General features: G+C 41.1%; 1 protein-coding gene across 1 annotated transcript in view; it reads right to left on the reverse strand.

Moving 5' to 3' along the window:
- Window positions 1-8,816: 8,816 nt before the first annotated feature.
- The window catches only part of Shc (SHC-adaptor protein), a 179,903-nt gene continuing 170,061 nt past the window's right edge, over window positions 8,817-18,658 (reverse strand). The window contains exon 12 of the mRNA XM_067135813.2: window positions 8,817-10,019. The gene's annotated coding sequence lies outside the window, so the exon portion shown is untranslated. The remainder of the gene's footprint in view (window positions 10,020-18,658) is intronic.

Here is an 18,658-nt window from a genome sequence, read left to right on the forward strand (position 1 = left end):
CTAACATGCCATGAACAATGAACCAATGCCAGACTGTGTTAGAATAAAGTCATTTCTTGAACACTTTGAATGACATGATGATGCAGGTGATATTTGATTATGTATTATTTGTATGTTAAGTAGTGATTTGTAAACAATTTTTATTGTTTATTTATTCCATAATGAATTCATCTTTGTAAATAAAATGTCCCAACTAACGTCGGTCTTCACCCGCGATCCCCTGAACACAACTGTAGGCAGCCGTATGTGGTGGGGGAGAGAGGAGAACCAAAGGAGTGGAGAGGGAAGGCGAGGCAAGACAGCCGCTGGCTGTGAGCGCTGACGTGTGCTGGCATGTACTGTACAATTCATTGCGCGCACCGCCAACTTTGAGCTCCCAAATGGCCCCTTAAAAAGGACCAGCGAAGAATTAGACTTTCATTACCTGTTTCAGCTTAAAAAGAACTTCACGAATATGTGAAAATCGAAATTCGCCGTCCGACTTCGTACCGTTCCCTCGTGAGACATACATTATCGTGTAGCTCATGTTCTGAACGTAAACATATGTTAATTTCAATAAACTCCATCATGGCATTCAACAGATATAAGCAAGAAACGAATCACACTTCCCCCAGTGACGTGGCAAGCAACCTTGGGTCGTACGGAATATAAGCAGCAGACCAAACCGTAGCAATCCAAGTACTAGTCAGGCAGCTGTACTTGTTAGTGCATCTTCGAAAGAGCATTGTCTGAGCTGAGCACTTCTCAGTGCTCGCTCTTTCTCTTTCAGAGTTTGTTACAGGAGGACCAGGATGGACAACCAGGCGGATACGATGACGACCCAGGAACGGGCGGTGGCGATCGGGCACTTGCTCCGAGATCTCTTCACCGGCATGACACCGACACCGGAGAGCAACACGGAGCCGCAGACGCTGGAACCTGTGCCGGAGACCCCGGCACCCGAGCCGGAGCTGCCACAGGAGGACCCGGAGATCGAGGTGGAGACGGAGCCTTACAGGGACGGGTGTGACCCCCCTAACGGCTGCTTCTTCTCCGAAGGCTACACCGACCCGGCGCACGAAGCGCTGCTCGTGTACTACAGGCCGGGGCGCCCTGTAACTTCTGAACGGGGCCTCGTCCTGGACAGAATGCGGCGCCCTCGCCGAGGAGGCAGGATCATCTCGACAACCATGGCCGTCGAGAGCTTCCTACCAGGAGGCCTCATCATCAGGCATCACGACCAGGAGCGGATGCGCGACGCAGAGAGGGAGCTTTCTTCTCTGTTCCAGGTCATCCGTCTACCAGGGAGGGACGGAGTGCCAGGGATGAACACCGGCGCAGTCAGGGCCGCGACGGAGACCAGGGAGACGCCGAGGAGGCTAAGGAATAGGGCGGTTAATACCGACCTAGTCCTGGCCACCCAGCCGGCGACCAGCGACGCCACCACGGAGGTGGGGCATGACGCCCCCTGGCGTCTCGACTGTGCGACTTCTGTGGAGGGGGACGCCCCCTGGCGTTCTGAGGTTGCTGTCCAGGCCCAGCCTGACAGCACGTCTGTCGAGCTGCAGACCTCGATGTGCGTCCCACAGGACAGGAAACGCAGTCAAGCGTTAGCAGCGACCGACGCCGCCGCCGCCAGCCAGGAGAAGGAAGAAGACGGCGACGCAGCGGAACCACCAGCTACCCTGGGGTCACCAGGCCGGGAGGAGGGCCACCAGGACGAGGCCTCTTCCCCCGCCGAGAAGCAACCCCCGGGAAGAAGAAGAAGAAGACGACGCCGCACCAGGAAGCAGAAGGCGTCGCTGGCTCACCAGGAGAGGACCGCTAAGCCGCAACCCAGGACTGCTCCCAGGACAGCAGTCAACCGAGGAGCCAATCAGGAGAGGACCTCAGCGGGTAGCGGCAGTCAGGTGAGAGTCAAACGTCCCCCTCAGCAGCTCTTGCAGTGTTTCCGCTGTCTGAGGTGGGGCCACCGTCAAGTTAGCTGTGGACTCCAAGTGAAGTGCAACCGCTGTGGTGGTGATCACCACTACACGGCCTGCGCAACACTTAAGGAGGCGCCGGTGTGCGCCAATTGCGCGGGGGGCCACCCGGCCTCCCACCGCAGTTGCCCAGTCTACAGGGCCATGGCGCGGGCAGAGAGGAGGGAGGCCCGGCGCCATGACCCACCCCATTCCAGGAGGCCCCCGCCTCGGCGGGCTTGGCCTCATTCTCCGGGATCGGAGACTGGGTACGAGGTACCCCAAGGAGGTGGAGTCGTGCGACAGGCCCTAGTGGTACTTGACGCATGGCTCCGCAGCCGGCAAGGACCGCGCTAGTCCCAGCAGTGCCCAGACGGACTGATCCCCAGGCGATGGAATGGCGAGGAATTGGTTTATGTTTTGTGCATGTTACCTGTTCCTAACTAACACAACCTCTGGTCTTTCTCCAGCCCACATCCTTGCATGTGCTATCACAAGATGTCAGGTTTTACATGTAGGCTCTTTCTTCTTTCTGCCTATGTGGTTTTTCCCTGACCCTTCAATACCATACCTTAACACTATCCAACCAACACAAACTTTGCCGTGGTAGCGAGTCTGACTCGGAAACCGGCAGATACTCCTTGTATCACTTCCCACTCTTCCCTGCTATCTCTTTCTTCTTCTTAGAAATAATAGCATGTCGGAGGCCATGTAGATTGAGTCGTTGGTCACGCGGGGGGAGCGGGCTTCGGGGGCCCCCCCGAAGAAAAAAACGTAGCAATCCAAAGGACGAGCTGACTGCCGTAGTGAAAGGACATACGTGCCTCTCGCTGCGCTCTCTCTCTCCTTGCTCTGTACTTTTCAAGTATCAGCCAGGCACTTGTACTTGTTAGTACATTTTCGAAGGAGCATTGTCTGAGCTGTAGCACTTCTCAGTGCTCGCTCCTTCTTCTGTTTCAGGATATCTTACAGGAGGACCAAGATGGAGAAGCCGACCCTACCAGTGAGACTGGTCGACTACGACTACCAGGGAGCTGTCGAGAAGCTGCTGGACGCGCTCGACACGGCGGATGTCCCCAGCTATGAACGCCCGGGACTGGTGGTGTTCAACCGGCCGGGGGAAAGCGACTACCAGGGGACGCTCCACGTATTTGACAACCTGAATGCGACTGCGGAGTACATCGGAGAGCCACTCCTGCCGATCATCGGCATTATATCTGCTTCCTGGGCGATCATCATCCGCCCTAACGACGCAGCCAGCTTCAGGGTCTACGAGGAGCGCGCGTCCCAGCAGTTCCAGGTTGCCCGGCTACCAGGACTCAGGGAGCACCTGGACGTCTCGGGCTACCAGGAGGCAGCCTCGCAGACGGAGCCAACGACCGAGGACGACGGCGGCGCTCCCGAGCGCCGCGACGGCGCGACTCCAGTTGGAAAGCTGTACTCTACGAAGTACACGCAGACCAACAAGGCGACAACCAGGGCGAAGTGGTCGCAGACGCAGGCCTACCAGGAAGGGCCTGTTACCCGGGCGCAAACCAGGAACGCGTCCGTGTTGGTGGAGAGCAGCACAGCGGTCGAGAAGGACGCCCCCTGGCGTACTGAGACTGCTGCCCAGGTCCAGCCTGCCTGCACGTCTGTCGAGTTGCAGACCTCGATGTGCGCCCCCCAGGACAGGGAACGCAGTCGAGTGTTAGCACCGACCGACGCCACCGCCGCCAGCCAGGAGAAAGAAGAAGATGGCGACGCAGAGGAGCCGGCAGCTACCCCGGGGTCACCAGGCCGGGAGGAGGGCCACCAGGGCGAGGCCTCTTCCCCCGCCGAGAAGCAACCCTCGGGACCGACCGACGCCGCTGCCAGCCAGGGGAAAGAAGAAGATGGCGACGCAGCGGAGCCACCAACTACCCCGGGGTCACCAGGCCGGGAAGAGGGCCACCAGGACGAGGCCTCTTCCCCCACCGAGAAGCAACCCCCGGGAAGAAGAAGAAGACGACGCCGCACCAGGAAGCAGAAGGCGACGCTGGCTCACCAGGAGAGGACCGCCAAGCCGCAACCCAGGACTGCTCCCAGGACAGCAGTCAACCGAGGAGCCAATCAGGAGAGGACCTCAGCGGGTAGCGGCAGTCAGGTGAGAGTCAAACGTCCCCCTCAGCAGCTCTTGCAGTGTTTCCGCTGTCTGAGGTGGGGCCACCGTCTGGTCAGCTGTGGGCTCGAGGGGAGGTGCAACCGCTGTGGTGGTGATCACTACTACACGGCCTGCGCAACACTTAGAGATGCGCCGGTGTGCGCCAACTGCTCGGGGGGCCACCCGGCCTCCCATCGCAGTTGCCCTGTCTACCGGGCCATGGCGCGGGCAGAGAGGAAGGAGGCCCGGCGCCATGACCCACCCCTTTCCAGGAGGCCCCCGCCTCGGCCTCATTCTCCGGGATCGGAGACTGGGTACGAGGTACCCCAAGGAGGTGGAGTCGTGCGACAGGCCCTAGTGGTACTCGACACATAGCTCCGCAGCCGGCAAGGGCCGTGCTAGTCACAGCAGTGCCCAGACGGACTGATCCCCAGACGATGGAATGGCAAGGAATTGGTTTATGTTTTGTGCATGTTACCTGTTCCTAACTAACACAACCTCTGGTCTTTTTCCAGCCCACATCCTTGCATGTGCTATCAAAAGATGTCAGGTTTTACATGTAGGCTCTTTCTTCTTTCTGCCTATGTGGTTTTTCCCTGATCCTTCAATACCATACTTCAACACCATATACCTAATACAATATCGCCTGGTAGCGTGTCTGACATGGAAACAGGCAGATACTCCTTCTATCACTTCCCACTCTTCCCTGCTATCTCTTTCTTCTTCTTAAAAAAAAAAAAAAAAGTAGCAATTCAGTTCATACTCTTCACTGCTGGCTCACATGTCATGCTGCACGCGATGAGTCGAACTCAGTATTCATCCGGCCGGAACATCGTCATACTTATCCAATTTCAACTGCAAGTTGACATTTAGTTTCTGTGAATACCTGTGAGTAACTTATAAATTGTAGGACTTGCAATTCGCCAGACGTTCAAACTTAGGAAATTAACGTGTGTATAACATCAAAGTCATAAGAGAATTGTAATATTTCGCCAATATTTGGACTTGACAAATATCTCAATTTTCGTGTGAATAACTTGAACAAACTCGAAGTTCGCACGGCTACTATAAATTGTAATGATCGTGAACCATTTCTACTTAGAATATCGTGAGTGCAGGTTGCAACACGTTGACTATTTTGAGTATTATCAGAGCCTAGAACACTTTAATTCGTGCCGAAAGACTGTTCGCGTATCATCGTAACAGACTGTACCATTTGATACAACCCGTGTGGATAGACTGTATAATGAACTTCGTAATTCAGTGATATTCAACTGTTCCAGCTCAACGAGAAGGCGTATGTCAGGTGATATCAGTGTGTTTTTTCCCATTCAAAAACATAATTCTAACTTTGAACAGAACTTTTACAAACAGTGTCATTACTGACAAAGAACATCAAAAGCTCACTTACTTCATATTTCATAAACTTGGAAAATTAACACTTTACGACACTCAAAAGTAAATACAGACTTTCAAATAACAGTGTGCTCTTGTAATGTCGTATTTTCTCCCTTATTAGAACTTTAGGATTTCAACCGAGTGTTTCATTCATAGTGAAAGTGTATCATAAACTCTTTATTTACGATATTTATGTCACGTGCATAATAAGTTACAAAAAAAAAAAAAAAAAAGGACAATACTCAGAACTTTATACAAGAAGATCAGATTTAATTTCAAGTGTTTCATATTTGAGTTTTATGGGTTTACAAGAAGGAATTACAGATTTTACTTTCTTTAATTTATGTAGAAAGCGTAAACTAAAATCGCAAGTGCCATTAGAAAGACTTTAGGATTTTTTATTTACTTACAACATGCTTTATTATTCATTTATGCCATGAAAGCTACGATGGACATGACTGATTGAGAAAGACATTATTCAGTTGAATTTTACTTGATCAACTTGGGTTTTTTTTATATTCTGTTGTTGAAATTGGGATTTATTTTCTAGTAAATATCTATGATTCGGCGATATAATAGGGCGACCTCCCAGAGATTGAATAAAGGAAAGAAAAAATAATATCTATTATTTTGCCTTGCGATCCTCTCTCTCTGTACCACCTCCTAAGGACTAGACACCCCTTAGAAAGACCTCATGCTCTTGAAAATCAACTTTTTCTAGTACAGTAATGAACATGGACTTCATTCAAAAAATGAAAATGACCCTCTGGAGTGACAACTGCATTGGCCAGAATAAGAACAGCATGCTGATTTTCTTGTATGTATTTCTACTTGCCAACAATGTGTTTGATCAAACAGATCATAAATTTCTTGGGAGTGGGCACAGCTTCATGCAGTGCGATAGGGATTTTGCACTAATCGAAAAACTAAAGAGACTTGCTAACAGTTACATCCCCAAAGATCTGCACAATGTTGTAAAGTGTGCCAAGCTCAGCAATCCTTTCACCGTCCTTGAAATGGAAGAATGTAACTTTATTAATTTTCAGGTAGTAGCAGGTAAGTTTATTACCATTAAGAAACTGAATACAACTTCTGCTGTGTGGATACGTGCAACATCCAAGTCTCCTGGCACAGTTTTTATCCGAGATACATTTAATGAGATCAGCGAATGGAAACAGAACTCAGTTCTCAAAAAGGGGGTTACTGTAGATGACTTGAGAAAGGCTGAGCTTCACCCAAGTGGTTTGTCTAACAGAATAACAACTGAAAAGAAATATGATCTAATGTCCATGATAGAATATTTACCTGAGGAAGAGCACCAAGCATTCTACAGGAATTTGTGTTCTGATATACTGTAAAAGTTCAATCATTCAAACAATGGATACATAATAATGGTATTAACAAACATACTTTTTACTAAAATTAGTGATATTCCTAACCAGTAACATTATATCAGACCTAAATACAGTATCATTTTCATATTATTCTGTAGATTGTTGTGTTATGTGCAAGTATGGAACATAAGTTGAGTTTGTACTTATCACTTCTGTAAGGAAAAGACATTAGACACGTAACTCTTTCCTAATTGTCTACTTTCATCATGTCATACTACACTGAATGGTTACATGAACAGCCCCTTAATTCTACAAGGACATTTCTAACTTGTAAACAATTTATTTCAAATAATTAACCATTTGAAATAAAGAACTAGATTGATTCAGGGATGTTTTATTTTAATTATCTCAGAAACTTAACTTTGGCACTTAGCTCCCTTGTTAAGTAAGGTATTCATTTACGGACAAGACCTACGTTTTATTGTGAATGCTCTAAAACAGTGAGCCACAAAAATTTTCCAATTAGAATGTGTAATCTTTTTAACAAAATTGCTGTATCTAATCCGAGAATTGATTTCACAATGACTCTTCGAGAATTCATGCATCATGTGGAAACTGCAGTTTCACACAGATATCACCTGATTTAAAAAATCAAATATTGTATCATCTAGTAGTTAGTGTAAATAAAAATCGGGTAGGGCAATAACAGGTTTTTGGTAAAATATTATATTAGAAAAATTGTATTTGAGTGTAATACTACATATGCTAAATTTACTGAATTTATTGTATTCTCATGTTTGTTTCTTTCTCTTTTTTTTCACATTTTGAATAGTATTTTCTTGTGTTTTTTTACAATTTATGTTCTTTATAATGTGTATTATGTTTTATAAAACCCACCTATAAATGGAGAATATCTCTGTTGGTGGCATATGTTTAGATAAATATAGTGGGTACTAATCTCAGGCAACAGAGACCCATGGTGTCACTCATATAGTGGCACTAATCACAGGCAACGGGCTTCCACATATAGTGATACTAATCACGGGTACTGTAAAACCCATACTAATTCACCCTCTGTTGCTACTAATCACAAACATAGTGGTACTACTCACAAATAAAAACGACCCATAGTGTTCCTTGTGTGATGGTACTAATTACAAGTAGTCTCATGGTTCTAATTCAATCATCCCTTGGTCGCCCCTTTTAGTCACCTCTTACAACGGGCAGGGGATACCCTGGGTGTATTCTTCGTCTGCGTCCCCCACCCACTAGGGGTTGTGTGTTCGGTCCGCGAGAGGTATTTTATTTCCCTCAAGTCCGCCGGCAAGCCGGTTAGGACCCCCTATCCGCCACCTGGGACGTGCCACGTAGGAGTATTACCTCTCTCCCTGCTACGCCAGCATAGTAGGTTCCTGGAATCAGGAGAAAAACAACTAATGTTGTTGTCTACAAGGCTTATCATCTTAAATTCAAAATTGCACCTTTGCAAACTTGGGACAGGCTGCTAATTTTAAAACAAAGGCATTTCGAATTAGAACTACCACCTGAACTACTGTATTTGTGGAATACTAAGTATCCATGATTACGTTCAAATGTAAGCAAATAATCATCTTTTGCTGGGCAAGAAGATTTGGTGAAAATACCAATAATTTTCAAACACTCAGCAGTATCCATTTATGAACATACTATGAAGTACTTCTGACAACCCAGCACTATCTCACAGACATCATAGTTACCGTATGTCCTGAAAATTAATTACAATGAAAATATGAAGTGTTTCCAGTTGACTGAACACCATTCATAAACAAAAAGTTAAGGCACAGTTTCAACTCTTGTGTTTTAACTTCTGGTTTATATGATATAGATGTTGATTCTCGTAGGGAATCTGAAATATTTGCTCCGAATAAGTAAATTTATAATACCAATATAAATGGTCCATTATTGGACATTATAAATTTTCCAACAACAGCACCACTATTGGTATTATAAATTTACTCATTCGGAACAAATATTTCAGATTCCCTACGGGAATCAACATCTATATCATCTGATAGCCAAGCAGGCATCAATTTTTGGTAATGAGACAAAGTCTCTCATAGTGCATTGGCACTGCCGGTGGCTACAATTAGCCTACGCAGTGGCCTCCATGGTATGCACTAGTCAGAGTCTTGGTAGGTGTGCTAGGTACAAACTGATGAGCCCAGCCTAGCACACGGGGGTTAAACGCTGACAACCAGGAATGAGTTAGCTGGAAAATTTATAATGTCCAATAACAGACCATTTATATTGGTATTCTGGTTTATATTTGGACGTTTATCCCATCGTATCTTGCAGTTCTTGAGAAACTGCATGCTATAAGCATTTAGGCTACCATCATTGGCCAACATCTCAGATGGATATGGCATGTCTGTCGCATGAGATCAGGCTTCCTCGTCAACTCCTGTATGGTGAACTCTGCTCCGGCACCAGACTTCATTGAGCCCCTTTGAGGTGTTTCAAGGATCAACTAAAAGCATACTATGAAAAGGGCTGGAATTAACACTCAATTCTCGGATACGCTTCGGTGCCACACTGTGTCTACATCAGTTACTGGTTTGAAGAGGAACGACATGCACAAACAGGATATGGAAGCAGTCAAGTGGTGCTGTTATCGATGTGTAGAGTCACAATAATAAGTATTAAATTAATGTTGTAATGGTCCGCCTTTTTCAATACTATATCCTATAATGTGCAGTGTATTTGACGGGCATCCAGTTGGGAGTGTTGTTGCTGTATAGCATTGAAGTGAAGAGTGTCAATTTCGCCCCTCGAAAGCATATTTTCAAAAGGTGATGAGAGTATGTGGATTAAAATCGAGGTTGCCCATGGCAAAAATGCAACAGAATGTTATCGAGGATTACGTGAAGCCTATGGCGATAATGCATTACCGTGTAGGATAATTGCACAATGGGTCAAAGCATTTCAAGTGGTTTGTAATGAGACCGCGGATTTGCACCGCACATGTCGGCCGTCCATTCCTCAAGATCAGATTGACATCGTGAATGGTCTCGTTTCCATAGACCATAGATTATCCATAGAGGTTGGTTTCTGTCATCAAACGGTGTGGCACATACTGATGAAATGTTTTAACATGAGGAAAATTGTATCCCATTGGGTTCCATGTCAATTCACCGACGTACAGAAATGGCACCGGTATGCACTAGCTGGCATCCACCTGGACAGATTCTGCAACAAAGGAGATGCATTTCTGTAGCGTACGAGTATTGTCACCATTGATGAGACATAGGTACGAGTATACGAGCATGCATTAAAGGTCAATCAAATGAATGGCGTCACCCAGTTTCGCCACATCTACAGAAATTTCGACAGGAATCCAGCCAGGTGAAGCTCATGCTGACTGTAGCATACGACTACGAGGGTCTTATTCTTAAGCATGCTGTGCCTGAGGGACAAATTGTCAACAGTGACTACTATTGCCAATTTCTGGAGCAACATCTGTGGCTGGCTATGCAGTGCAAATATCCATGTTTATTGAGAGACGATCGCCCTATCGCGTTGCATGACAACGCATGTTGTCATGTCACAAACAATGTCAACATCAGTCCTTGTGATTTCGACCTGTTTCCGAAGTTGCAGGAACCCTCCGAGGTCCCCGATTTCCTGATGCGGCATCAGTACTCCACGCAGGAGGGCGCTCCGTCATTGTCATCAACAGAGAACGCCTTGCCAGTGGTCCCAACAGCTTCCCGACATTTAGCAAAAGATAATAGAAACTGCGGATACATTGAAGAAATGTAATGCAATTACTTGTTAGTTCATTAAATATTGCATTCTATCAATATTGCCACTACTTTATTTACAGCCCGCGTATTTTTCATGCCAAGACTGGGCTACTAAGTCACATGAAACATATTCACAAAACAATGAGAGTGTGAAAATGTAAACTGCTGGAGAATGTGTTTACTCGGATACAAGTTGCAGCAGACGACGGTGACTATAGTATAATTACATTCAAGCAACTGCAAACTTTTCACATTCTCACAGTCAGCAAGTCAATCTGGAAGAAAGGCGCCTTCTAATCGATTTAAAAAAAAAAAAATTACAAATAAAATTCATGAAGAACAAGTTAGAGAATAGGAATACTGAAAATATATATTTATTACCTTTAAGATAAATGATACAATTATTTAATATAAATTCATTATGCAATTTTATAACACATGATCAAAATACATTTATGAAAATCCATTTTCCATTTCTTCAAGATTTCCCAAAGACTGGTAAATGAAAAGATCGAGATTCCACAAATTCTATGAATTGTAGAGATTAAATATATTTTAATGAACAACTCAGAATAAATTACAGTCTCCAATGTATGTATTATAATACTTGTGAACACAAGCTTTTTTTAAGAATTTCAAACATAATAATATCATTTTACTGGATATTTAAAATGTATTGTACCAATATTTGACCACACACTTGGTTAATGTGATGTTCAAGTACACAATTCAACCACAGAGCCACAAGCACACATCCAACGTATATACAGTACACTAATTCAAAATGAAACTGGCAACTGTTATTTAAAGAGAAAGGAACTCCCTACAAAAAATGCCCTATATTTAGAATGGTAATTAGCTTTTAGCTTTGTTACCATTTTGATTTATGTGGACAAAATTCTTACTTTTCCTACACAATGAGGAAGTCTGAAAGTTTCCATCACATCTATAAAATATAAACCGAACTGTGTCAGGGGATTACCTTAGTGGTTAACCGACCCAGTAATATAAAAGAGAAGCAGGAGGATTTATTTACGGAGACTATAATGATAACAATGAAGTATTTTTGTTGCAATAGTATACAATGATCAGTAATAAATATTAATTTTAACTGATACTACGAAGCGATTTGCAATCGTGATTTTCTTAATTTCCCACATTACTATTATTCCTTTGATTTTGGTCATCTATGGATCACATAAAATAACTTTTATTCCTTCATCCGCCCAGACAGTTGCACACTCTCTGTCTTTCTTGAACACCCCCAACTTTCTAATCCTATTGTGAAATGCAAGCTTGTCTAGAATTCCTGTTTTCATAATCCTCAATTCTGCTAAATCACTTTTCCACTTTGAATTATCATCATCATCATTTAGATCAGATTTCTAAATACATTACAAAATATAGTTTATATTATAAGTAAACACTGAACTGACTCAGATTTTTACAGCTTGTCATACTTTTCTGTTCCATTTTTATTTAATACCCTAAAAATAAAACTACTAAAGATTTTAAAAAAATACTTTAATGACTCATACAGATATTCCAAACAATCAACTGTCTTAGCTGGGCTGAGTGGCTCAGACAGTTGAGCTGCTGTTTTCTAACCCCAACTTGACAGGTTCGATCGTGGCTCAGTCTGGTGGTATTTGAAGGTGCTCAAATATGTCAGCCTCGTGTCGGCAGATTTACTGGCACGTAAAAGAACTTGTGTAGAACTAAATTCTAGCACCTCGACGTCTTCAAAACCCATTAAAAAAATTAGTGGGATGTAGAACTCCAAGAACATTATTATTCAAACTGTCTTACATATGAACTACACTGTAGCATTAGAATATCAAACGTATGAAATTATTTTCTCAAAATGCAGTAAATTCTGTCCAACAATGTTACACAGAGCAAATGCTGACTTTTTAAATTAGACATCCCTGGTTTTCAACATAACAATCATTATAATTTGTACGTTTACAAGCAAAACACATTAAGTCAGTCTTTTGTGTTCTTGAGATTTTCACACTGCTCTATGTGATTATTTTCCGCTTCATTCACCAGTGATATCCATTAAGTCACAGTAGGTAATTTTGGTTGCTGAATTTTCTAATTTGCATTTTCTTGCTCTCAAGAGAGGTATTTCATTGAGGTAAAATACACTAATACAATTTTAGTTACACAGCACAATTCTAGAAACTGTAACCCACAGCACAACTATAAAAATAAATATTCTTATTCTTGGAGCAGATATTGGCAATGAAAGACCAAAAACTTTCTGAACTCTCTTTATGAATGTGTTTTGCTTGTAAATCCATGATGCATCTTCAGATCCTGACTAGTATTGGAGTTGGTGCAAAAATGGGGGTGCAAAGATACATGAAAATGTGAACTGTTCATATGCCGGACAAGGCTTGGACACAGATTTACAATAAAATCTCTGTTTATAACTGAGTACCAATACGTAAGTTCAGTTTATTTCTTAACGTGTGATAGCTGTGTAAAAAAAAGCTCAAGCAAGCTTGTAGTTTTATGTGACTATTTATAACATGATCATAGTCATGGAACGTTTAGTTTTACATGGAATCCAAACCACAGGGACATGACTTTTCATTTAAAGAATCCAACATGAACAGCCAAACTCAAACCACAGCTGCTTTGCTGAGAAGCAAATGACAATGCTAGGTGGCTATTACGATCCCACAGCTGTGTCACTATTGTTAACAGAAATAGTATAATTTTCATGAAACTGTCATGCAGTTTGTATATGTATCATAAACAAGTCCCTAAGACAATCGAGTATAAGAAATGGTAACACATGTGAAAGAGAAAGCGATATTACATAACTACTCTCAAAACAAAATCTTCTGAACATACAAATTTTTAAAAGAATTCTCTAGTCAAGAATAGCAAGTGAAACTTGGATATCTCATAGGCAAGTATATTACATAAATAAATCTACCATGTACAATATACTGTATGTTAGCAGGCCAGGAAATCGAATCTGCAGGGACAGTATTCCCAAAGTCTGCAACACCCAGGACATAATTTTTCAAAAAGAATCGCACAGTTCTTAATACAAGGGCAGCTGATAGTATTGGAGTTGGTGCAAAAATGGGGATGCAAAAACTACATGAAAATGTGAACTGTTCATATGCCGGACAACACTCGGACACAGATTTAGAATAAAATGCTGGAGATATGAGAAAATTTTCATCACACTGGATTTGAAAAAATATTTTATGAACAGTTACCAGAAAGAATTATTCACATACCCACAAATGCTTCATGTTTTCAAATAATAAGGAATGCTACAAAATTTCTTAAACAAGTTCATATGAAAATAAGCCTTTCTTTCTGTACCAAAAAAATATTTGTTATGTTTACTGTCGTCAACAAATTTGGTACTCCATTTTCATACATTAAAAATACCAACTGAAATCTTTCAGAAATCCCCTGAGTTAACATATGAAAAAATCAACTGCTTTTATGATACAGTGCCCCGTGCCACTTACTAACAAAAGTGCTGTTAAAAATATAAGCTTCTTAGTTGATAAATATATTACGGCAAATTATTTGTTTGATCTTCCTGAGTAATAACCAAGTTTCAACAGTGTGGATCAAGCACTCATTCAAAATTGGACCAAAGTTGTACATCACATGACCAGTTAAGTTTTACAAATGCTGCCACATTTCAGCACACTACCTATAACTTTGACTGCATATACTGACTTATGTGCTTGTAAGCATGTAGCTAGTTTCCCAGGCCTTGTTATGTCAGCAGCAATATGACAATGGCACAACAAAGGCACATCCAATATCACAGGTCAATTAAATAGGTCAAGGAAATGAAAGTACACACTTAAAATATACATACAAATTACACTGCATTTTTTTTAAATACTTTGCTGGTTGTAAAAGCAAATGAGAAGAAAGTAATAGACTATATGATTGGGAAATCTTGTAACATTTAATATTGTAATGGCCCTGAACACAACAGAATACAATACAGTAACAATATATATTCAATATTAATACAGAGTAAATACACTAGATACATTATGTTTTGTTGTGATGTCTACTATATATACACATCAACACAAAAAACAGGTCACAAATAGAGGTTATGCCATATAACCATGCACTGCACATTCATGGGAGGGGAATGATAAAAGAAATGCACAGGAACATTTCCCCATGAAATGCAATGACTTGCAGGCAAGCTTAACATGCACTTTTATCTATTAATAATGATGCTGTTAACATTACTTTGTACGTCATTCTAATATCACTTCTTGCATAATATGTTCAAAAAGGTCACAAATAACATGAACACCTTTAAGAGAGGACCTTACTGGTCCAAAAATGGCCCCCAAAAAAAAAAAAATAGTGAGATTTTAGTACTATTAGATATTTCAAAATTCGGGGCATATGGTGGTATCCTTTTCTTGAAGGTGTGGCCATTCTTAAAGGTCTTGCGGAGATATTTAAATCACACCTGTGTGACCCTTTAACTGGGCACACCCATTCTATCTTTGCTTTTCCGAAAAGCATCTTTATTCTAAATTTCAAAATGCTCCAGGCAAATCAGTTTTATGATTAGCTTTAAACATTGCACAAGCATGTATCTATGCGTTGTTCATGATTATCAGTATCTGTTTTTAAAACGGCTGAAATCTTTCAGTAATCCCTAGAGTCAAAATATGAAAAAATCAACTGCTTTTACGATACACTGCCACTTACTAACAAAAGTGCTGTCAAAATTATAAGTTTCTTAGTTGACAAATATATTACAGCTAATGATTTATTTGACCTTCTTGTGTAATAACCAAGTTTCAAACCAGCAAACAAAAAACTCGGTGTAGCAGCAGCATTTTAAAAATGACCACTTTTCCCCCACCAAAAAAAAAAAAAAAAGGAAAAAAGACTCATAATTCTAAAACGAATTGCTCAACAAACCAGATTTTGAATTTTTCTTGATTTAGACAGTCTCACATAATCTGGTGTAAGGGGCTACATTTAACAAAGAGATAAAATTCAGTAGGGACCCCCTTCATCAGTTTTTACCCTTCATACTGCTTTAAACAGATATGAGCAGAGTCTACTTGTGCATACAAAGTAGGTTCTCAGTATTCCATCCTTGCCCACTAGATTGCTTCACAAACAGCCCGATTTCAATTCCAAAGAACTGGGAAGAAAATCTATTTCATTATTTAGAAGAACTGGTTAACACCAACAGTATATGATTTGGATTTGATTCCAGTTTCAACATTTACCTTAAATAATGACTGTTTTACAAGCAGCTAAAGGTATTTCTAAAACGCAGGAATATTCAGACTAGAACAACAATAAAACTGATGAATGTCCACCATTTCTGGATGAAGGTAATACCCATGCTATTTTCAAGGTCTTTGAAAACACAGAAAATAGCCTATATAATACAGACTTTTATTCTGCTAACATTCAAGTGGCAAGGTTATGACTGAAATACTACAAAGGAAACAACAGCTTATACAAGCTGCCACATTAAACACTGTCTTTGCTTCATCACCATCATATGTAAAAGTTTACTTTCCACTTCCACCCCAAAGCATCCCAGAAGATATATTTTGACTAAAAAATTCTTAAAAACTTTTAGTGAATAAAATACTCATATCTTCTCATATTAGAGAATCAACATGATGACATAAAAATTCTGACATGAACATTCACAATGATTAACTTATACCTCATTAATTTAATTAATTAATTAAATTAGAAAATGAATGATGGTTCATCAATGAGCAAAAAAATATTTCACATTGAGTTTGACTGTAACTAGCATTGCAAGAAAATGAGTAATAGTGTCCACAGATAAATTGAATGTCCACAAATATGATAATAACATGATTTCAAAGACAAAGAAAAACATTCAACTTATACAAGCTATTAAAACATTTAGATTGTAACAACATTTACAGCATAGCACCTCAAAATTAATCATTTATCCATCAGAAATTGAGATTCTTAACTTACTGCCAGAAATATTTAAGTTGCTACCTTCTTAGTATTTTCCATGAATCACAATAATTAGTACTTTAAGAGCTAAAAATACAAACATAATGCTACACAGATGTTGCTTTAAAAATATGAGCAGCACAAGACATTGGACCAGATACAAAACAGAAACTGTATTAGCCCCACAAAGCATACCTTTACCCCAAGAGCCTGCTTGACAAAATAAATGTTAACCTTCTTGTATGAAAAACAAAAGAAATCTTCAATCATCAAATATTAAATAGTTTTATTTTCGTTTATGGTCATTTGACATGTGTAAGAGACAACGAATACACAGCTCAGAACACAAATTCAACATTTGATAAAGCAGGACTGTATAGTGAAAGATATAATGCCATAAAATAACCCATTTTTCATATTCCAATTTCCTTTTATTCACAGGCAAAGATGTTTTCACTCACACTTTTCCTACACAAGAGAGAAAAAATTCAAAAAGTCTTGTGTTTATGCCATTCTATCTTGCATAAAATACAAATTCAACAGGTCTTTCCGAGCATTTTCAAAAAATTTCCTGTTCTACAATTGTGGGTAGCCTCCGTGGCTCAGACGGCAGCGCGTCGGCCTCTCACCGCTGGATACCATGGTTCAAATCCCAGTCACTCCATGTGAGATTTGTGCTGGACAAAGCGGAGGCGGGACAGGTTTTTCTCCGGGTACTCCGTTTTCCCTGCCATCTTTCATTCCAGCAACATTCTCCATTACCATTTCATAGCATTTATCACTCATTAATAAATCACCTTGGGAGTGGCGACCCCATTGTAATAACAGCCTATATATCTTTCATTCATTACATCCCTGACCCAGTCAATGACTGGAAAACAGGTTGTAGGTTTTCATTTTCATTTTCTACAATTGTGATATTAATGTAAGCAACCCTAAGAATGATACATGTGCATATAGCCCAAATATGCAGCATTGCTAGGATTACTGGAATATGAATCTGAAGTGCTTACAAACATAGAACAAATGTTCTGCACAAGAAGTTATATTTCTTCTTGGATGCCTACATAGGACAGAACAAAAGATGATTGTAGTGTTGACTGTTGTTTAAAGGGACCTCAGAAAAAAGCATGAACATTACAGTATATGTAAGCTAGCCCCGTGATTTAGGAGGTGGTTACCTAGTAGTACTTCCTCTACCACCTGTGGTGTAGAGGTAGCATGCCTGTCCATGCCTGGAGGCCCTGGGTTCAATTCCTAGCTAGTCCAAGCATATTTCTGGATTGAATTTTGGAAAGGGATTCCTTCAACCTTTGTGAACCCAACAAAGGAACTGTCAGGTACATGAACAGACCCAATCTCAAAAGCCAAGCAATACAACTGAGGATGTTGTCATGCTGACCACATGATATTCCAACACCCTTAAGTCTTATAGTGACATGCGGTCGATCTATCGGTCATCCAAGCTGCTGCTGAAAATGGTGGGGGCCGAACTGTCGGCTATGTTTTTCTTTCGCCTGTATCTTAAATTCCTGCTGCACGATGGCAGCACAAGTAATACCGCCGGAAAGATTGAAGCTTTTACTCTCTGAAAATATCGATAACATGCGATATCAATACCAGTTAAGTTTAATAAAAGCTTTCTTTCAAAGCGTTGCATGTTCCACGCATGGTAGCCCTGCACTCTGCCGCTTCATGTACTTGCTTGTATCTTGTTTGCTTATAAGTTTGTTCATTTACTTCCAACAGTGTAAGGATGGATAAGTATATGAAAGATGATAAAAATACGCAATGTTTTAACATTAAGTGATTCATCTGATAATAATTTATCAACTGACAAGTGTTCGAAGTAAAGAAGAGGTTATTGTGTATTTAACCTGTGCGTGCATAATTTTGTAAAAATTCGTAATCCTCAAAAAGTACTATCAAGAATTGCATAAAACATTAGCTTTTTATTCAAAATTAGCTTAATATTCCCACAAATGTATGATAACCATGATAAAAATGCAATATAAATGTAAAAATTAGGTCAAATTTTGAAATTTATTTTTCCAAAAAATAATAAAAAATTTATACACTTTTAAATAAAGAAAATGA

This window comes from Anabrus simplex, chromosome 1, assembly GCF_040414725.1.
Source record: "Anabrus simplex isolate iqAnaSimp1 chromosome 1, ASM4041472v1, whole genome shotgun sequence".
Classification (NCBI taxonomy): Eukaryota; Metazoa; Arthropoda; class Insecta; order Orthoptera; family Tettigoniidae; genus Anabrus; species Anabrus simplex.